A 10,358-nucleotide genomic window follows, 5' to 3' on the forward strand; every position below is an offset into this window, starting at 1 on the left:
CACAAAATGACACAGAGAAACTAACCTCCTACAGAGGACAGCCAGGCAGGCTGGCAGGAATAGGCCAGTGCAGCGCTCTGGTAGCCGAGCCCAGGCCCATGTGAGCCGGAGGTTTTAGTCCCAGAGGAGGCCTGACCAGACACCAGCCAGAGGGACTCCAGATCACCAGCAGCTGTGGCCCTCTCCAGAATTATCAACACATAGATGCGAAGGACAAAGTGAGAGGTCAGCGCAGTGTGGACTTTGGGACCCAGTAGTAGGGAGTCCGTTGGCTTTTGCCCCCGGGGCGAGAAGCCCCTGAGGGCTGCGGTGCAGCTGCCACATGTTAGCTTCAGCTCCTGGCCTGCAGAATGTAGGGGGACCAAGTGACCAGTCTGAGGGGTAGCCTGAGAAGCTCCTGGGGTGTGTGTCCAGCTTGCCAGAGCATGTGGAGACTTCAGCAAGGGCACCCTACTAATACCTCTGGCAGCTGAGAAAACCCCAGCATTTGTGACAAAAGCTCCCCTATCTGGTAGCAGAGTCCTACTGTGGAAAAAAGCCCAAAAATCCAGTAATTGAGTGGCAACATGACCAGGCAAATGAAACAAAGCAAACAAAAGAACGCAACATTAGACTCCTATTTTGGAGACAAAAAGGATCAAAGCATGGAACAGGAGGAAGACAGTGAAGTTAGAACTCCTGCACCAAAAGCTTCAAAGGAAAATACAAACTGGTTACAGGCCATAGAGGACCTTAAGAAGCAGATAAGAGAAGTGGATGAAAAATTGGGAAGAGAAATGAGAACAATGCAAAAAAATTACAAAATGAGAGTCAACAGCCTGAGGAAAATCACACCTTAAAAAATAGACTAATTCAAATGGCAAAAGAGGCTCAAAAAGGCAATGAGGAGAAGAATGCCTTTAAAAGCCGAATTTGCCAGATGGAAAAAGAATCTCAAAAGCTCAATGAGGAGAATCATTGCTTCAGAATTAGATTGGAGCAAATGGAAGCTAATGACTTTATGAGAAATCAAGATACTGTTAAACAGATTGAAACAAATGAAAGAATAGAAGGCAATGTGAAATATCTCATTGAGAAAACCACTGACCTGGAAAATAGATCCAGGAGATTTAATTTAAAAATTATTGGACTACCTGAAAGCCATGATCAAAGAAAGAACCTAGAAATCATCCTCCAAGAAATCCTCAAGGAAAACTGCCCTGATGTTTTAGAACCAGAGGGCAAAATAGAGGTTGAAAGAATCCACCGATCACCTCCTGAAAAAGATCACAAAAAGAAAACTCTTAGGAATATTATAGCCAGGTTTGAAATTCCCAGATCAAGGAGAGAATATTACAAGCCGCCAGGAAGAAACAATTTGAATATTGTGGAAACACAATCAAGATAACCCAGGATCTGGAAGCTTCTATACTGAGGGATTGAAGGATTTGGAATGTGATATTCCGGAGGTCAAAGGAGCTGGGATTAAAACAAAGAATCACCTACCCAGCAAAACTGAGTTTCATGTTTCAGGGGGAAATATGGTCATTCAGTGGAATAGAGGACTTTCAAGCATTCTTGATGAAAAAACCAGAGTTGAATAGAAAATTTGACATTCAGATACAAAAAGCAAGAGAAGCATGAGAAGGTAAACAGGGAAAAGAAATCATAAGGGACTTATCAAACTTGAACTAGTAACATTCCTACATGGAAAAATAATAATTGTAATTGATGAAATTTTCTCAATATGAAAATAATTGAAGGGAATAGAAATATATACATGTCTATATATGAGGGTATATGGTCATATGAATACATATGTGAATGTGTGTATATATGTTTATAGGTATACATAGATAGAGGGCACAGGACCAATTTAATAGGAAGGGATGATACTTAAAAGGTGAAATTAAGAGGTGAGAAGGGAATATAATGAGAGGAGATGGGGAGAGACATAATGGGGTAAACTATCTCATATAGAAGAGGCAAGGGAAAATGGTTGCAATGGAGTGGAAAAATAGGAAGGCAAAAGGGAATGGGTAAACCTTATTCCCATTGAATTTGGCTTGAGGAGTGAATGAAATACACACTAAATAGGGTATCTCAGCCTACAAGAAAGTAGGGGGGAAGGGGATGAGAGAGGGAATGATGGAAGGGAGGGCAGGCTGGGGGGGGAGGGAAGTTGGAAGCACCCACTTTTGAAAAGGTACGAGATAAAAGTAGAGAATAGAACAAGTGGGAGGTGGGATAGAAGGGAGGGAAATATAGTCAGTTTTTTACAATACGTCTACTATGTTAATGGTTTGCATTAGCTACACATGTACAACCTATACTGAAACTGCTTATCTTCCCAGTAAGGGTGAGTGACAAGGGAGGAAGGGAATGAATCTGGAATTCAAAGTTTTAAAATCAAATGTATATATACTATTGTTAATATTTGTTAATAATGTTAATATTTGTTAATAATGTTAATAATAATGTTAATAATTGTTATTTTACATGTAATTGAGAAATAAGATATGCAGGCACTGGGGCACAGAGATCCACCATGCCCTACTGGAAAAGTCAAAAGGGGTATGGGAGAAAATATGGGAGAGAGCAGATTAGAGGACGGGATATCCTGTGGGACTGCTATTTTGGGGCAGTGGGTAAGGGAAAAACAGGGAGAAAATTTGTAACTCAAAATCTGGCAGAAATGAATGATATAAATCAGAAGTTAATAAAGCATTTGAAAAATGAAAAAAAAGTCAACTGCTATTCAGCAAGATCTCAAGTCTAGTCCACTACAGTCTTTATATATTTCAGTTTTCAATTCATACTCATTTGCTTGTATATTGCTGTTGCCTCCCTGACTTCTTCAAAACTTGTACAAAAGTTTCTTCTTCAGACACTGGAATAACAAAATAAACTGAGTTATCCTTGGAATTTTGGGAATTTCTTTTCTCAAAAATCATCTAAAATCTCTGTGATCCTGGGAAGGTCATCCAAAATCTCTGTAACTCTGAGATGGTCACACAGTGTCTGAGTGATCCTGGGTTTCAGCAACTCAGCACTGAATATCAAAAGGGGTTCAACTTGATGGTTTCTAAAGATCATCAAGTTCTAAATCTATGATCCTATAATATAATAAACCATTTAAAGACTTGAAACTATAACAGTTTTAATGAAACTTGGGAAGGTGTATATGAACTAAATCAGATTAAAATGAACAGAACAAAAACAATTTAACAATAAGAAAAATACTGTAAGAGCAAACAACTGTGAAAGACTTATTAACCTTGATCAAAACAATGACCAGCCATGATTCCAGAGGACTAATGATGAAACCAATAACCCACCTCTTGAAAAGAGGTAATAGACTCAAGAGTATAGAATGAGACATATTTGTTGGACTTAGTTAATGTAGGAATTTATTTTGACTATGCATATTCATTATAATAGTTTTGATTTTTGTTTCAACTGAGCGGGTGGGAAGAAGAGAAAATTGATTTTTGTTCATTGAAAAAATAAAACGTAATTTTAAAAGGCTTGCCAATATTAAAAAAAAAAACCTTTTTATAAGAAGGAGTCTATACCCTTCACCAGACTGCCAAAGGGGTTCATGACATAAAAAAGTTAAAATTCCCTGCTCTATAGCAAGTTGAAACTGAAAGGAACAAATAACCTTAGAATTAAGTGGAGTTGAATGGAAGATTGCTTTTTAGTCAGTGTTTGGACACTGACTATCTGGCAATGCCCTTTGGATTAGCTAATGCAATTATGACTCTAGACCATCTGATAAATGATGTTCAAGATGACCTTCTTAATCAGTATGTCATGGTGTATTTGAATTATATTTTTTCCCCTCAGGGAGAGTAAAAATATTTTGAAATGTTTAAAAGGATGTTCACATAGTTGCTTAATCATGGCTTATACAATAAGGTCAACATTTTGTCTCTCCAGATTCAAGTAACTTCTTTAAGAGTTTATACTGGATTTAGAGAACAATGAATGAATCAATTAATCATTCAACAAATGTGAATTGTGTACATGTCCTGTGCTAGGTATTAGGGATACAAAGGTAAAAATGAAATAATCCTTGCCTTCACTGAGCTTACATTCTAAAAGAGGAGACAACAGGTACAAATATAATTGTATACAAAATAAATATAATAATTTGAGAGTAAGGGGCATCAGTAACTGAGGGGATCAAGGAAGTCCATATAAAGGAGGTGGCATTTGAATTGAGCTTTGGAGGCATGTAAATATTTTAAGAGGTAAAGATGGGAGGAGTGCATCCTAGGCATAGGGGAAAAGAATGGAAAGCCTGTTTAAAGTTACAAATGCAAGAACCAGAATGTTATCTATGAGGAACAGAAAGTGGGTCAGTTTGGCCAGATCTTTAGAGTACCTGAAGGAGAGAAATGTATAATAAGCCTGGAAAATTAGGTTGTATCCAGATTATTAAGGACTTTAAATACCAAATGGAAGAATTTATATTTGATCCTAGAGAAAAACTAGGGGACTACTAGAATTTATTGAGTAGGGAAGTGACATGGTCAAATCTGAGCTTTAGGAAAGATCACTTGTAATTGAGTTGAGGATGGATAGGAGAAAAAAAGGATGTAAGACAAGGAGACAAATTGGGAGGCCATTACAAGAGTCTAAGTCAGAGGTGATATGGACCTAACCTAGCATGCTGACTATATGAGTAGTAAGGAGGGAATCCAACATATGTACACACCATAGAAGACTAAGCTCTACCAGAAAGACTTAATTCCCTGAAATATTTTTCTAGAAATGGTAAGTCTTTTTAAGTTATTTTATATTTTTAACATTCCTTTTTAAAAAAAATTTTAAGTCCCACATTCTTTTTCTCTCTTTGGTCCCTCTCCACCCATTGAGAAGACAAGTAATATGATATGAGTTATACATGTGAAACCATGCAAAACATATTTTCATATTAGCCATTTTGAAAAAAAAGGCAAGAAAAAGAAAGTGAAAAAATTATGCTTTAATCTGTACTCATAGTTCATAAATTCTCTCTTTGGCCTACTTGGGATCACGTCCTATGAGGCCACCAAAACTTCCTATTAATTAGATAATAAAGAAGAAGGAGCTATTATGAATGAAGCGCTGCACTTAAGAGTCAGAAAAACTCAAGTTCAAATCCTACTTCAGACACTTGCTTAGCTGTGTGATCCCTGGGCAAGTCACTTAAGTGCCTTGGACTTCAGTTCCTACATCTGTATTATGAGATATTTTAGCTTGATGATTCCCAACGTTCCTTCCGGCTCTCTATGTAGGATCTGATGATTTGAGGGAGGTAAGGACCAATTAATTAATCTATTGATATCATTGGTGGACAGTCCAGAAGTAGGACATCCAATGCTCTATCTAAAGCTACAAGAACTTCTAGTGCATGAAGAGGACCCAGTAGAAGTCATGTAGTCCTCTGACATCACTGGCAGTATATCTATAATAAACACATGAAGGTGGGTATATGGACAGGTGCTGTGCCCCCTCACACCATCCCCCTCACACTAGTGGACCCTCATATGACCTACTGGAACTGGGAAGAATATGTAAGTGGTCACCAAGAAGAAGAAGGTAGAAATGGGAAGGAAGGGGAATGAGGAATGGCATAAACAAATAACAAAAGTTTACATTATTGAAATCTAGTAACCCAATCTAACTAGATCATGCTCCTCTCTTGGCACATACTGCCTATTTCTCTCAACCTTACCATCTCTTTTTCATTTTTTATTTTTATTTTTTGGAGGGAGGAAGGCAAGGCAATTGGGGTTAAGTGACTTGCTCAAGCTCACACAGTTAGTGTGATCAAGTGCCTGAAGTTGAAGTTGAACTCAGGTCCTCCTGACTCCAGAGTGCTCTATTCACTGCGCCACCTAGCTGCCCCCTTTTTACTTTTTTCAACCTTACCATCTCCACCAAGTTTTAGACAATGGCTCTTCAGGTCCATTCATCTCTCAGCATCTGAACTTGGTGACCTATGATCATAATCATATTCATAATAATAGCTAACATTTATATTGCATCTACTACGTGCCAGGCACTGTGCTAAGAAGCACTTTACAATTATTATGCCATTGGATCCTCTCAACAACCCTGGGAGGTAGGTGCTATTATTATTATCCCCATTTTACAGATGAAAACACTGAGGGAAAGAGGCTAAGCATCTTGCTCAGGGTCACATGGTTGGTAAGCGTCTAAGGCTGAATTTGAACCCAGGCCTTTTTTTTACCCCAGACCCAGTGCTCTATCCACCTAGCTACCCTGAAGACTACTCACCCACTGTTCCTTAGCTCATACTTAGTATCAACATTCATCTTCCAGAGTTTCCACAGCAATAACCTACTTCTCTTGTGGGTGGGATATAGAGAAAAGTTGGAAGAGAGGAAGATCTTAAATTGCCAACAGAAGCAGTGGCACCACCTGACCTATTGTAAAAGTTATAGCCCAGAAGACTGTATTTAAGATTTAGTCCAAAATGTCCATATCCTCTTGGTGGTTAAGATACCATATGTCACTAAAGATGCTCAGGAAAGCCCAGGTCGGGAAAAGGGGCAGAGAAAGGGGATACTATCTACCCAGTAACACATGAAGTTGTGTATTTGGAAGTGAAGTGTGTAATTAGTAGTGACACCACCATTGCTAGTACATCATCAAGTTTGAATATTTAAGGAGCAGGAGGTATGTGATTACTGGAGTATTATTGGCCAGCCACAGTTCTGCTGACTTTGGACAGAGGTGGCAATCTGCAGAATAAGAATCAGACCCAAATAAGCTTAATATGTTCGGGAAGGGTGTTTCTGCATGGTTTGTGTCTTCTGGGGGCAATTTCATTTAAAGAGGCATTTTCCAGCACTGTAATAAGTATTCTATATCACCTCTTCCTCCCATGGCCATCTTGTGGGCTGGGACCACACGTAGGAGAGTGTCAGTTTGCCATGAAGGGCGAATCTGAGAATTATGAGGCTATTAATTTCTGGTCCTTGAATATAGCAGATGATTAATAGCTGAGTTGCTTTAGAAAATACTAGAAGGGGTGGAGAATTTTTAAAGTTTATTTTAAGAGGGAGTAGTTTCTAGACACAAGTTCAGCCATCTAGCAATCCAGTCTTAAAAAAGCTTTAGAGTCAGAAATATTAATTCAATTCAATCATCACTTGTTAATGGCCTACTAAGTATATGGCACATCAGTTTAGAAAGGTGAAAAAGAACTCTGAATAGGCTGAATTTCTGACATAGTGATTGTTCAGAGACTCTTTCCTATTATCCTAAATCCATGTTTGAGAAACCTGGATGCCTGGCTGATATATTGAATTTAAAATGTCCAAAAATAAATTCATTATCTTCCTCCTAAGACCTGCCCCTCACCCTAACTTCTCTAGTTCCATTGATGGTATCTTCATACCCCCAGGTTCAAATACATAAAGTTGTTTCTACCTCTCCATCAACCTCCATTTTCAATAGTTTGCTTAGCTCCATCGATTCCTCTTCAGCAATCTCTGTAGCATTTGCTCCTACTTCAAACTCTCTTTACTGTGATACCTCTTAATTAGATGCCCTGATTCAAATCTCTTCTTTCAATATCATCCTCACTCCCTCCAAAGTAATCTTCATGATGCAGAGATCTACTTATTATTCTCCTGCTAAGGACTTCCAATGTTCCCCATTGCCTACTGAATAAAGTCCAAGCAGGTATTCTTGATATTCAAGCCCTCTACAATTTGGTTTCTACTCAGCTTTTCCAGTCTTATTTTAAGTTCTTCCTACACTATGTTCTTCTAGTCAAAGAGTGTCTCATAGGTAGCCATTCCTCAGTTTCAGTCTGTTCCCCCCTCCATCCACACTATTCCCTATGCTTTTCATGGACCCCTTTCCCATTTCTACCTACAGAAATTCTTTCCCTTCTTTAAGATCAAGCTCAGAAGCACTTGTTCTGGGAAGCAGTTTCTGATTATAACAAGCTAGAATCAATCCTTCTCTTCAAATCTCACAGGCCTCTCTGTTTGAACTCCCTTGTGTATTTGTTACATTTTAACCTGTAGCATAGTTATTCATTTATATGCTTTTCCCTTTTCTATGACTGGGAGCTCCTTAAGGATGGGGGTCTGAGTTCCTTTTCACCTTTATAAGCCTAGTTGTTGCAATGGCTGAGCTTGTGTCTAGAAATTTCTCCCTCTTAAAATAAACTTTAAAAAATCCTCCACCCCTCCTAGTATTTTTGGGAGCAATTCAGCTATTAATCATCTGTTATGTTCAAGGCTGGCTTTAGTCATGGTTAATTGCATTGGGAATGGAAAGCCTTCCTTCTAAATATCTATTTCACTAGTATGCAACTAAGATAAGAAAAAGCCCAAACTAAAAATGAAGTTAATCGCTGCTTTCTTTTCAGTAGTTTTCTTTTAAAAATGCATATCCATACCCTCCATCCCATCTCACTCCTCAGGAGGTAAGTTAGTCCCTAGCACTTCAAAAATGCTGTGAGAAAAAAGGAAAGAGGCAAAGAGAGCTGCAGCTTTAAAGCCATGGGAGATAGGGGGAATGGAACATTCACAGAAACAATGAAATCAGAAAGAAAGGCAAGTAATGAGTTCCATTTTAGGCAGGCTGGGTTTGAGGTATTAATTGGACATCCAGGTACTGCGTCCTACTGGATGTAGTTCTGAAGCTCAGAAGAGAGATCAAGACTAGAGATATAAATTTAGGAATCATATGCACAAAGCTGAAACTCTAAGAATAGCAGCAGAAACTGTGAGTAAATGAGACCATCAAAGTAATCTCCTCAATTTCTCTTTCTGCATTGGTTCCTTCCATATTACCTACCTCTTAAAAAAAAAAAACTTCACCTGACCCTTCCAGCCCTTCCAGCTAATGTTCTATATGTCATCTCCCTTTCACTGATGAAATACTACATAAAATTGTCCACACTCATTGCTTCCATTGCCTCAACTCCCATTCATTCCTCAATCCCTTGCAATCTGACTGCCATCCCCAACATTTAACTGAAATCACTCTCTCCAAGGTTACCAACAATCTCTTTACCTTAAACTTTTCAGTCCCCATTCTTCTTGATTTCTGTGGAGGTTTTTGACATTGTTGAACACCCCCTTAAAGACATTCTCCTTCCTCCTTGGGTTTTCATGGCACTGCTCAAGCTAACAACAAATATTTATTAAGCATCTATTATGTGCCTGGCACTGTGCTAAACTCTAGGCATATAAAGAAAGACAAAAGTAGTCCTTGCCCTGAAGGAACTCACATCCTAATGGGGAGACTCCATGCAGCAATTATGGTAGACAAAAGATATAGGAAGAGTAATTTCGAAGAAATCCAAGAGAGAAGGCATTGAGGGGGACTGGGAAAGGTTTCTGGAAGAAGGTGAGCTTTGATCTGAGTCCTGAAGGAAGCCAGGGAAGCCAAAAGGCAGAGATGAGGATGGAGAACACTCCAGGCTTCAAGGACAATCAGTGAAAGAGGCACCAGGTTGGGAGATGGAGTATTGTACATGGGCAACAGCAAAGAGGCCAAAGTCACTAGACCACCACTGGTCACCCCTGGTGCTCCTCTTACCTATCTGACTAATCCTTCTCTCAGTTGCTTTTGCTAAATCATTATCCATCTTTTGTCTCTTTTTCATGAAGTATTCTCATGGCACTGTCCTAAGCCCTCTACTGTTCTTTCTCTCTTGATGATCCCATCTGCTCCCATGGGTTCAATTATCTTTATACAAGTGAGTCCCAGATCCACATATCCAGTGCTGCTTTCTATCCTGTGCTCTGGTCCTGCATCATCAACTGCCCACTGGGCATTTTCAAATGGATATTTGTATCAGCAAGCACCACCCTAGCATACCCAGGATGACTGCCAGCACAGGTTCTTTGATCTGCTTTTCTAAAGGAAAGCAACTCAAAAGAGGGTTAACAATCTTACTTTAATCAAACATACATACATACATATATATATATATATACACAAATATGCACATATGTGTGTGTGTGTGTGTGTATGAGAGTATAGCCTCCTCCAGGGTCAGAGAAAGATCTTCAAATTCCCTTACCATTACAATATTCCATACACATCTCAAACTTAACATGTGCAAAAATGAAGTCATTTCTTCCCCTGAAACTCACACTTTTTTCCACCTTCTCTACTTCTGTCAAGGGCACCACCATCCTGCTAGTCATGCTGTTTTACAACCTCAGACTCATTCTCTGCTTCTCATTCTCCCTCACTTCACATCTCTAACCTATTGCCAAGTCTTGCTGCTTGTACCTTGTTTGTTCTCCTTTTTATTTACCCACATAGTCACCACCTTAAATCACACCCTCATTACCTCTACCTGTGCTACTGCAATAGATACCCAATTGGTC

Source organism: Petaurus breviceps, unplaced genomic scaffold (genome assembly GCF_028583685.1).
Source record: "Petaurus breviceps papuanus isolate PSGF00001 unplaced genomic scaffold, PetGlider_PUasm1.0 90895, whole genome shotgun sequence".
Classification (NCBI taxonomy): Eukaryota; Metazoa; Chordata; class Mammalia; order Diprotodontia; family Petauridae; genus Petaurus; species Petaurus breviceps.